We start from the raw sequence: 12,735 nt of genomic DNA on the forward strand, positions 1-12,735 counted from the left end.
TATTTCAATGCCGAAAACTTATCTAATTTCACATTTATTTCACCATAAATACTCCTTTCCAACCAATTGGCACAGCCTTAAACAAACGTTTCTATTGGAAACTCTTGCGGGGAAAATAAATTTAAGGTCTAAGTACCATCATTAGATCGTGAAATTTCGCCTGACTTCGCCATTCCTCGTAACGGTTACGGAGGTACTTCGGGATTACTCGGCTTAATTATTCTCTAAAAAATATAAACCTTACAAATTGCGTTTTCGTAAAAAGTATTGTAAACAAAAATTCAATAGCTGCTCTTTGTTTGGTATACTAACAATATAATATCTAAATTCCCAACGATTCGTTGAAATTATCGGAAGTTTGAAATCCATCACTTTATTTAGAGATTATATGAAACGTCCTTCACCGTAAATGTCAAAATGAAAGTCCGCGATAAAACAGGCCGTTACAAGAAAATTGTGAATTCTCGGCGAATTAAGAAACAGTCGAGTGTTATAGTAGATCACAATTATGTTGGAGCACATTTGTGTAATGGACCACAGACACTTGGGGTTTGGAGCTCAAAACGCCTTTAAAATCCAAATAAAATGCATATTTGTCAATCCCAGCACATGTACTGATCATATATATCAAAAAAACTTAATATAAGCCGTTTTGAAAACAATTCATATTTCAACATCTATAATAATACACAAGATAAAAATGTTCGCCGGAAAAAATCCGCACCCCTACCCTCATAATTGCCATGTATTTTATTCCATTTCCAATATTTTCACATAATCCTTTTGTCCATCGACACAGAAGATATAATTCTTCACGATGATGGTCAATTTTAAACTTCAACGGTAATATAAACAATGCAACATCCGAAATAAACATCAAGATTATCGCCGTTTTCCTCCATTTACAAAATCTTTCCATAATTTCAAACGTGACAGTCGGCTATGAACGAAGCCATCCGATTATTTGGTTCTCACACTTAAAAGCGCTGCGCATTTTGCACACGGCAAAGCTGGGGCAAAGTTTGAATTTATGGAAAGATTTTGTCAATGGAGAGAAACAGCTCTGAGAAGACTACCGTCTTGGAGTGTGACTTTTTCATGGTGGGTCTAATATTTCTTTTTTCTTTTTGTAAATAGATGTTTAAGTTCCCCAACAGAAAGCGAAATGATACACAGATGTCATTAGTTATTTATATGTTAATTTTATAGCTCACACCTTTTTCATGAGCAAGGTAAAGTATGGAAAGAAAGTAGTGAAAGCAGTCGTTAGTCATCGGATAGCGGAGTATGTAAATGGTGGAAAAGGAATAGACCTTCAGAGGCAGTTCGAAATCATCGTTGTGTTCATGATCACACGGGAAGTGCCAGACTTATGGAAAGTGTATCGGGTGAGCGGGGTGTATTTGAGCTACTCAAGGACGGAACCCCTGTAGAAGTGATCGAAGGCGATGGAGATAACACCATGATAGCTCGTCTGAAATCCAAATCAAACATTAGCTTGAAAAAGAAATTTGACAGAAATTGAGTGAAAAACATTGGAAAGAAGCTATATGCCCTTCAGGCGGACAAAAGCACAAAGCTCAGTAAGTAAGTGATCCTACACATTCAGAAATGTGTGAAGTATATTCTAGCAAAGAATCAAGGTGATCCATAGGGACTAGAAGAAAATCTGAAAGCTTTAGTTCCTCATCAATTCGCAGACCACACAATGTGCCAGCCTCGATGGTGTGGGTACAAGCGTGACCGCAGTGTTAAATACTCACACAGAAGCCTGCCATACAAAGGACCGCTGAAGGACGACCACCTTAGATCTCAGTTGGAAAAACTGTTTGAACTAGTTGTGATGAAGGCTCCCCAGCTCGCAGACCTCGGTTCGAGTCACAGTGCGAGCACGCTAACAGAGAGGTCACCATGAGGGCTCCAAAGTCCCTTCATTATGGAAATTCAGAATGTTTGGATTTTAGAGTGAAGGCCACAGCAGCGTTCATCAATGAAGGGCGTCACTACATTTCAAAAGTACATCTCTTGTTACTGTTTAAGTTTGTTCTGTTTAGTGTGCTTGTTTTTTAATTTACAAATGTTAGACCAGTACAGACACAATTTTGAACACCAATTTAAAAAGAATTGATGTCTGTCATAACAACCTTTCATCTGTTGCATGGTAGTTCTGGAGACCCTATTTCCTTGGTATTGATTGTTTTCAGTATAACATATATTTGTGAATTTTTCATGCATAATTTTCGCAAACTTCAACCATCACTCGAAAAATAAAGAACATTCATAAAGTAATAAGCATTAATTTATATTTGAGAAAGAGAAAACAGTCTCTTCCAGATTTTTGAAGCTATTGAAAGTGTATTTAGTTGAATGTATTGCCAAACTAATGTTGGAATGTTTGTTTGACGGTTGATTGATGTTAATTGTTTATTGGAGTTTGTTGTTTTTATTCAGCTGTTCCAGTTAAGCACTGTTATTATTCAAGGAACAAGATGTTGACAGGTGACGATCATAACGTAAATACTCTATTATCTAGAACTTTGGAAAGACTGTCATTAAATTTTCTGTTATGCTTTGTGCAGATAGGACCTATATGCAGTCAGTTTTATGAGACAAACAATCCACAAGATGACTTTTATATAAAGATATAAGCAATTGTTGTTGAAAATGTTGAGTGATAATAAAGAAAAATATTGCTTATAGACCACTATGCACCTTGATGGAATGTAAAAAGTGTTGGTGTGAAAAGCAAACTTTATTGAATAATGGTGTTACTTTTACAAGAATCATAATGCAATTTTCCTCAACAATAGTAAAGAGTTATGAATAGTTCCTATTTTATCTGAATTATTTTTGCCTGGGTTTATATATAGATCAAGTGTTTGGAGAAAATTCTGTTCTTACAATATCCATGTTTGACTGAATATGTCATTTTAAAGTGTGCTAGATAATCTGATTACTGCTTTCAGGTACTCTCCGAGGCAGGTCTTCCCCTGGTGTCCACAGCCTCAGGATAGGAATCGTGTCCAGGAAAGATCGGCACTGCCATGGACTAAACGGCGGCGACTACAACTAAAACAAGAGCGGTCAATAACACAAGGTGCTGAAGAAGCTCTTGAAGGCATGTTCTATCAGTCAGGTATGTTAAGTGATTTGTGCTGTTTTATTATACTTACAGAACAAACATGTATTTTGACAAAATACTGTCAGTTTTGCAGGTACTGGTGTTTTTCTTCTTCTTTTCCTTCTTCGAACATCAATAGGAGCTTGTAACTATAAACATTACTAAAACAAAGTTTGCAAATTACCCTTTGTTTACTTTTTTAGGTTATATTCTAATCTATATTTGTATTTCAGAGATCGGGCATTCAGATGATACTGACATCCAAAAGGTGCCAGATCCAGTCCCTCGTGGTGACTTCAAACCTATAGTGCTACCAACAGGACAGCCTACATAAATTGCTTTTGACCTGGACACAACTGGCCTTAGTAAGTGAAAACTGTAACACAGTCGTTTTCATTTAGGTTATCGTCATTCGATACTAGGTTAAGTGATTAGTCGTCTCTTAAAATATAATTGTAAAAAATATGTAATATATCAGGAATGGTTTATCCTTATTCGGAACAAGCTGAATTTGAATAAGATCTCAGATTATTATAAGAGCACATAAAACAGCTCAAAAATGTTTATCAGGCATGTGATTTTTCAATTTCAGCAAATGTCAATGTGTCCTATTTATAAATAATTGTGTTGTTTGTTTCAGTACACGATGGACAGATCCCACATATTACCCAGGTTGCTGCCTAAAAGTGTGACTGGTTAGAAACATTTCTGTGTACAATTCCCAGTTGTGCAGTCGGGAAAAAGCAAAGAAGTTGCCGTCACTTAGAGTATTGATTTATAATAGTGTGTGTAAGTTAAAACTACATCCGAGAATATTGCTGGTTCCGGCTTGAACCTACAATATCTAAGGTGCATCTTTAATCGCCAAGGCGAAGATGGTCTTCGGAACATTTTCGTGATGAAGAACTGTGACGGTCAGCCACGAGTAACTAATACTAAAAGGACAGTAGAAACTGTTATCCCTGCCCTTGCACAGTATTTCTCAAGGAATTTGTGTATGACATAGCATTTTTATATGATATACTTCTGTGTTGCTCCAGAGGTGATACTTTGGGAATAATACAGTTTAGTACACTGGTCGTGCTCTTTCTAAAGTCAGAACAATACTCCGAGGTCCGTTTCAAGGTGACAAGTTTTCCATTTACTCAGTATATACAGTAATTAACATATTTATAGAATGCTTAGAATATAGCTTCATCATAATTTGGTCATTTTAAGAATGTTTGATACTCTTCAAAATGTATTTTGAATTTTACATAAAGAAATGTGTACTGGTAATGAAAATGGCCAAAATCAGTTTATGGGGTTGTCAAATATAATGCTGTATATTTTACGAACAACATGGTAAATTATGTTTTTCTTTTGTTATTTTTTCTCATATGGTATGTTAGATAATTTCTATGTATTTCAATTGGCTGGACCTTGAAAGTAGGTTATAGAAAATTCTTAGAAAAATTGAAGTACAAGTCTACATTTTCACGATTTGGCCATTTTCCGAGTAACAATGGGAACATATTTTTGTTTTTATAAGTTTTATTGCAAATACTGTCACTCAAATGACATTTTATTTTGATAATATAATAATTGTACTACAATTTGGTACCAAATTTTTTTAATGTTTTTGCAATATTTGTTGAAAATACGCTCATTTCTATAGTTCAACTCTAGCAAATTTTACACGATTCTGAAAGAGAAAGGCCGAAAACATACATTTTGTCATAATTTTCTTATTAGATGGTAAAAGCCAGTAAAAATTTGCTAACATGTCAGGCATGTAGCATAGATTCAATAAATATTAACATTCCATAGGTTCTAAGATATGTCAATGATGGGTCTAAGACCTTAACCTCCAAACATATAGTCCAACTATATATTTATCTTGACGTGTTAGACTGGAAATAGATATTAATTCTTCGTGCATTATAGTATAATAATGCACAGCTTTTCGTTCAAATGCTTTCAGACCTATCGGCCTTTGTGATTATATTACTACGCATTTGAACTCAAACCTGGCATTATCATTCAGAATTGATGTCTATTTCCTATTTAACATGATTTTGCGTTGAGTGCACTAGACGGCATCACATTGACATTAACATCGAACATAGGAAATTGCATCTCCTTGGACGATTATGTAGACTTTTTGATGTATATCTGTTTACAACAGTCTCCTTGTGTGTTACCTTAATTATGATACACAGACTTCTGGATATTTTCCTAATATACGTGCAATTTTACAAATGTACGGTTTATATTGTGTTATTAAAACAAAGATAACTACGGTGTTCGGTTTGGCAAATGTGTTTTTTTTTCGTCCTTACCCGCGATGCACGATGGTACGATGGTGAAAACGCGTGGGAGCGGATTCTTAATCAACAATTTTTAAGCCAAGATAGGGCCAACGTCTATTTGAATGTAATGGCCTTGATGTCGTTATATTACAACAGGGGGCGCAACCTTGTATTATATTGACTCCACGAAGAAATCTACGATTATCGCGCCTATGTTTCAAACTAATGAATGATTAAGCGCAGTATTTGTCCCGAAAATACATTTGTGAATGTTTTAAGAATGATCGGTTGACTGAAGACATTGTACAACATTTGATTTGTTATTGTGAAGTTAACTCTCATATACAAAATGTTCGATAAATAATAGAAAGAGCATCGAAACACGAGGCTATCTGATTTGTACAAGGAGGCGTAGCCCCCGAGTATTAATCAGATTGCCGAGTGTTTTGGTTTTCTTTTGGATCATAGTCAAACATAACAACACGTTCCCTGTTGTCACAATATGAAACCCCAGAAAAAAGTAACCAATGAACGAGCACCTGAATATGATATTTCTATCGCTATTCCTTTCTCTGTCGTCACAATTTGTGAACTTCAGAGAAAATGAACCGATCAATGGACATGCTCTGGAGTGCATGGAAGTGATACATGTATACGATTTAACGCTGACACATTTCAACAGAAAGGTCCCCAAACTATGATACAAGTGTGATATGGAACACATGCATTTGCGACCAGATATTTTCTGTGAAATACTCAAACTACATAATGTAATGTAGCTATGTTATTATTCGTCATAGTTTATGAAATATTACCCTCATTTACTGCTTTATAACTTCATTATACTTGAAGTATGCAGGAACAATTTTCATTGTAAATTGATTACCCTTTTTTCGTATTTAGTTATTTTTTTCAACCAGCGGATATTGTTTTTGTCAGTTGAATCTTTTTCGATTTACAATATTTTGGATAAATTATTGCGTGGATGGCGTATGTATTTTACAAATAGCACTTGTTTGACAATTTTTTTGTAAAATAATATGTTTCCCTCAATAAACATCTTTTTGACAGGCATTATGCTTGTTTTGTTGACAAATGTATGCATTTAAAATAATCAAGCAGTGATTTACTCGATAAAACATCTAAATGACAAGCCTTTGTACCTTTTTCGGATAATTTTATGTATTCATATAGGTAAGCATTATTATACTCAACGAAACAACCTTGTGGCAACTTTTCGAATTGTGGAGCGTCAGCTCTTGTTAAACAATTTATTTGCAATTTTTCATTTTCTTTCTTTTTATTGACTTTTTACATATACATGAACACTTGTGTACTCATTGTAATCATACTGGTATACAAACAACTTTATCAAATATATTGTAGCATTTCTTATGATGTTTCCTACGGTGATTTTTTAATTTACCATGTGCATGTGAGTGGGTGGGGAACAATGTAATTACTTTTAACAATGTTGTAAATCTAAAGGATTTAAATATGACATAAATAACAAGCTGATATCATTATTTTTGCGTCATTTAATCAAATACATTTCAGATGTTTACGTTTACCGTAAGTAACAAAAGTTTTCCATGGTAAAAATAGAAAAGCATAATTAAAATATAGTGATTATAACACTTTAAATCTCAAAAATTGAAAACAATTGATTTTGCGCAGTTTAATTGTAACAACCAATTTTAATTTTGCTTTTTCATATTGAATGTACAAGTACCGAAATTAACATTTTAGAGACCCAATGTAAATCACTTTCAATGTAGAAACACTTTTCTTCAACTTGGTAAAATTTAATTAAATTAAACACAAATGAAAATTAGTTGAAATATTGCTAACTAATGGTTATTATTCATGAATTCCATGATAACTACGAGTATAAGATATGCATGTCTGTTTGATTAATGTGCAGCTCGTAACGGCCATATATTTCACACATTACGCGTTACTATTGCCTAATTCCTGAGCTATTTTCTCATTCCTGCTTTTCAGAAACGAATAAATAAAATTGTCTCTAGACACATCAATTTTGTCAATTGGGTCCAAATTTAATTGCCGAGTACATTTTTATTACAACAATTTCCAGATTTCTAATTATACATTGATCACAGGGTTTCTGACTGTTGACATAAAACTGGAGAATTGGCTCCCTTTTAATCCTACTTCTCTCTTTATATATGTATACTGTGCATTGGTGTAATGTCCCTTTTGCTTCATAATTCAGTTTTTCTTTTTTTAGGTTTCAAAACTTTTTTTTATTATTTTTCAATGTGTCGTGTTTTCTTCAAACGTGAGATCTTCTTAGAAACCATTTAGCTAATGTTGACGGGGTATTTTTTTGCAAAAAGCCTTTGTACCTGATTTCGCTAGTGACTTCTCATTGTTCATTACTACCAACACTGTTTTTTCCCTCACTTTATAACATTGTTGGGTCCCCATTTCAATATGCTTATTAAATGATTAAAAAACAATTCTTTGAAAAATCGAGATTAAAAGCCTTCATATTAAGCCTAACCTTTTAACCCAATACCGCAACTGCTCAAGTTGTATTCTGCAGTCAAACTTTACTATCCATGAAAGTGAATTGCAAGTTTTTTGTTCTGTAATAGAAGTGAATTACGTAACGCAAACAAAAGTCAAATTTCATTTATAAACACATAATCCAAAACTTATAGATCTCTGAGAGTTTGATGGCATTAAAGACGACAGTTATTTGTGTTGTTATTTTTTTGTTGTTGTTTTTTTTTAACTAAATCCAATTTTGAATAAAGCAATATATTCTATATATCACTTAGACCTTAGATATGAACAATTTGGCATAACAAACTTGGATCATTATCAAATTTAGATTTCGATCGCGCCTTTTCCTGTCCTTTTATTTCCATTTTTAAGATTAAATCACCAAAAGTTACAGTTGTCAACATAAGTCTACAATGACCCTCTTGTTCTTGAATCTTCCTACAATAACATTCCTTTTTACCTATTTCATAAAATTTTCTATAATCAAATGTGCCTTTATACCAAAACCTTTTGTGAAAAGGTGATTATTTATTATTTGGCTGTTTACTCTTACCTATAATTTCAAAATGTGTTATGTACCCAAACCACTCAGTTACATGATCGGTCGGGAAATGTATGTAGAAACTCAACAAAGAAAGCGTACATGTTTGAATAAGTTTTCAAATTTACATATGAAACATACAAAAAATACATTAAATTTTTTTTAAACTTGGATAAAAGAAAACACAATGCAAGTAAATTATTTAAGCATAAACTTATAAGGTTGAATTGAAACACTGTGTTCAGTTTATAGTGCTTAATTTCCTATAAAGCTATTAACAATCTTGCATACTCTATCCAAAAGTTACTGAATTTCGTTATAAATTATAGATAGAAGTCTTTCAAGTACTTTATTTAAATAATAGCAATTGAATACATAAAAGAAATGTAACTTACAATAAATTTGTGATTTTGATTAAATTATTTTTTTACCCCACCTACTTAGAAAATTCACATTTTCTCCCAAAAAAATACAATTATATAAAATGAAAATCAATAGCACATTTGTTATGCAGATGATGTTTCTTAAAACATAAACCATAGTTAATCAATTGATTTGTAAATTACATTATTACATAGAAAAATGTTCGGACATCTTAAAATTTTAGCAATTTTTCATTATTTTTAATAGATAGATAGATAGATAGATAGATAGATAGATAGATAGATAGATAGATAGATAGATAGATTTATTTCGGCATAAAGGTAAACATGTTACATGATAAACAAACACAATATAGATTAAAACAATTACAAATAAATAAATAAATGAATAAATACTATATTATGTAAACCATGACATGTTCCCAAAACCAAGGATAACACAAAAAAAGAGCAAGCTCTTATTTCCATTGTGGTCCTTAGCATTTGGTGGCATGACATAGAGAGGTATTTCATAAAAGAAAAAATAAATATCACAAATTATAAGATAAATCACATTAATGAAGGATATCATTTAAAATCATCACAATTTAAGATGTAAGGTATTGTAAATAAAAAGTCATTATCACATTAAGAAATAAGTATGTGCATAGTAAGAAAGGATTACATTAAAAAAAATATCACAGTTGTTATGAGTATGTAAGGAAAGAACATGCCATAGATTACACTATTCAAAAAAAGATAAAGTTTTTTAAGTCTTAATAAAAAATTTAAAACAAATATCAAAAAATGAAAACAGTAAACCTGAGCCGAAAAATAATTCACTAAAATAATGAAAACATAAAATTTTCTTTCAAGAAATTTTAAGAAAGACACTTAGATGCTACTTAAAAAGTGACTTTTGATGGCTACCTTAAAACGATGAAATTTGTTAATTTCAGTTATGCAAGTCGGGAGACTGTTCCATAGTTTAGCACCAATAAAACTGAAAGACTTTGACCCGGAACCTTTAACCTTAGGAAGACAATACCCTCCTTTTTTGCTCAGTCTGGTGCATTTTCGCCAAAATTGTCATCCTGTGTCTTTTAAAAGATATTTTTACATTAAAAATGATACTTAATTTGTATATGTGAAATGTATTTGATACAAAAAATCATGCAAATAACAAATGCATCTGTTTTAACTGATTAAAATCAAGTAAAAATAAGTAAGTTGTTATTTCCTTATGTTTGGCGGCCATCTTGGACGCCATCTTGGATTTCTCTGTTCGCCACCATTTATGCCAATTTATGCCAGGATTTTTTGGAAACTTCGAATATATTGGAACATTTTGGTATATGACACCCCTTGTTAAAAAATGGGTCCGGGTTAAAGTTTCTGAATGGCTTAATTGTCACCCTACCAATTTGCCTGGCAGCTCGGGTTATATTTCCAATATTTCCTAATTAAAAAAAATAAGACAGCTTTTAGTTTTTGAACATTTCCCAATAGAACAAAATTTCAAATAATTTCCCCAAATTTAAACCAGGGGTCTTTTCCAAAAAAGCTTGAAAGGGCCTTGCATGACATGAAAAGGGCTAGTGTGCCTATAAATTTAATGCGGCAGCTATCTTGGATTTAAAAATGGCTGGCAATTTCGTTTGTTTCTATATACTGAATAATATGTAAAGAAGGCTTTTTACAAGGCTTGTTTTATTTTATTATAATAAATATAAGTGCAGTGATACGAATTAACACTTACCAGGGCAAACTTAGGGAAACATCTTTTACAACTACAAACTTTATGATGCAAAAAAGTCACAATTTATACCAAAAGAAATAAGAAACATTTTTGCGTTTGTTATTTAGATGTTATTTTGATATTTCCAAGCATACAAAAATGATCTTTCAAACTATTGAAATTCTTTTTCTATTAGTTTTTATCGCCTTGAAGGGAAGCCTAAACAAATGTATGTCCGCCTGTCTATCCGTCCAAGCGTATTCATGTACCATGTATATTTGACGGTTTCCAAACTGGCGTTGAGATGAATTCCGTATACGCCAGTCCTTTAGAAAAAATCTTTGGCTTTTGGTGGTATAAAGGCTGCTTTTGTAGTTTGAAAGAAAAATGAAGATCACAAACATCCGTACAAGTAACCTGAGTAAGAACATGACTGACTGTCTGTGTTTAGTCCAGTCCATCACTGTCATTCTTGGATGGATTTTTAAATAAATTGCAGGAATGTGTAGCACATTGAGACAATATCACAAACTAGTCCAAGGTTTTAACTTCAACGCTCAAAGTTAGACTTAAAATTGCTTGAAAAACTTTGTCCAGTTTAGGATTCCGTCATACATAGTTGGATTTTAAAATAATTTAGCATAAACACGCGGCTTCATAACCTCAGATCCCCTTTCAAAATTCCATTTTATTTAGTTCCGCCCATTGTTTTCTCGTTTAGGGCACACGCATTTTTTTACTCGGGGACCATATGCCGCTTTTCATGGAATGGCACTAACGTGTCACATTGAAGGTTCCATGATAACCGCCATATGAACACATCAGCGGATGTTTCAAAATTCTAAATTTTACCAGTTCATGTTAAATGTTGAATTCTGCTTAAGCCGGTGCTAGGGGGCGTGGACGGTAACTTGCACTTGACAGTACCGTCCATGAACAGGCTCAATCAAACCGAGCCTGCAACATTTTCAATTTTGCCGTGTTGGGCTTTCTGTAGGGATTCTGTATTTATCTATTTTAAAACAAAATATGAATGGATGCACTTTGTAGAATAAATTATCCTTTAAACAGGGAAGAATGTTTGATTTCAAACAGAAATGATATGTTTATGTTAATTGCGCAAGAACATGTACTAAGACATGTTTAAATGTTGAATTCTGCTTAAGCCGGTGCTAGGGGGCGTGGACGGTAACTTGCACTTTCCAATACCGTCCATGAACAGGCTCAATCAAACCGAGCCTGCAACATTTTCAATTTTGCCGTGTTGGGCTTTCTTTAGGGATTCTGTATTTATCTATGTTATACATCAGAGTCAATGACAATGACAATGACAAAGATTTTTAACCAATAAAAATCTGGAAACAAAGTGATCACCTCGGATGCATTAATCACAACAAAATAACAAGAGAATTGCAGACTTGCTTTGATTGAGTCTGAACATGAGGGATAATGAATACGTGCAACATCCCTCACGCCCCCCTCTAGCACCGGTTTGAGCGGTACTCAATTCTCAACACTTAATAGTGCTGGCATCAATGATCTCGAAGGACCAGAAAAATAAAACAACACTGAAGTGAAGAACGGGGCAACTTTTTACAGCTGCCTCTGTTATTCAGTTTATTTGGCATAGGGCATGTTGCCTGCTTTTTAAATTTGTCTTTTGACGTCTTATCTGTGATACGCAGGCTTCATAACCTCTGATCCCCTTTCAAAATTCCATTTTATTTAGTTCCGCCCATTGTTTTCTCGTTTAGGGCACACGCTTTTTATTACTTGGGGACCATACGCCGCTTTTTATGGAATGGCACGGAAGTGTCACATTGAAGGTTCCATGATAACCGCCGTATGAACACATCTGCGGATGTTTCTAAATTCAAAATTTTACTATTTCATGTTTAAATGTTGAATTCTGCTTAAGCCGGTGCTAGGGGGTGTGGACGGTAACTTGCACTTTCCAGTACCGTCCATGAACAGGCTCAATCAAACCGAGCCTGCAACATTTTCAATTTTGCCGTGTTGGGCTTTCTTTAGGGATTCTGTATTTATCTATTTTATGATCACATCCGTGTTATTTGTGCCGTGTGGCGGCTGTAAAAAGTCTCCCCGTACATTTAATCAATGATGTTATAATTTCGATCCTTGAAGATCGT

The sequence above is a fragment of the Ruditapes philippinarum genome, unplaced genomic scaffold (assembly GCF_026571515.1).
Source record: "Ruditapes philippinarum isolate M1 unplaced genomic scaffold, ASM2657151v2 ctg3401_1_1_1_1, whole genome shotgun sequence".
Taxonomy (NCBI): Eukaryota; Metazoa; Mollusca; class Bivalvia; order Venerida; family Veneridae; genus Ruditapes; species Ruditapes philippinarum.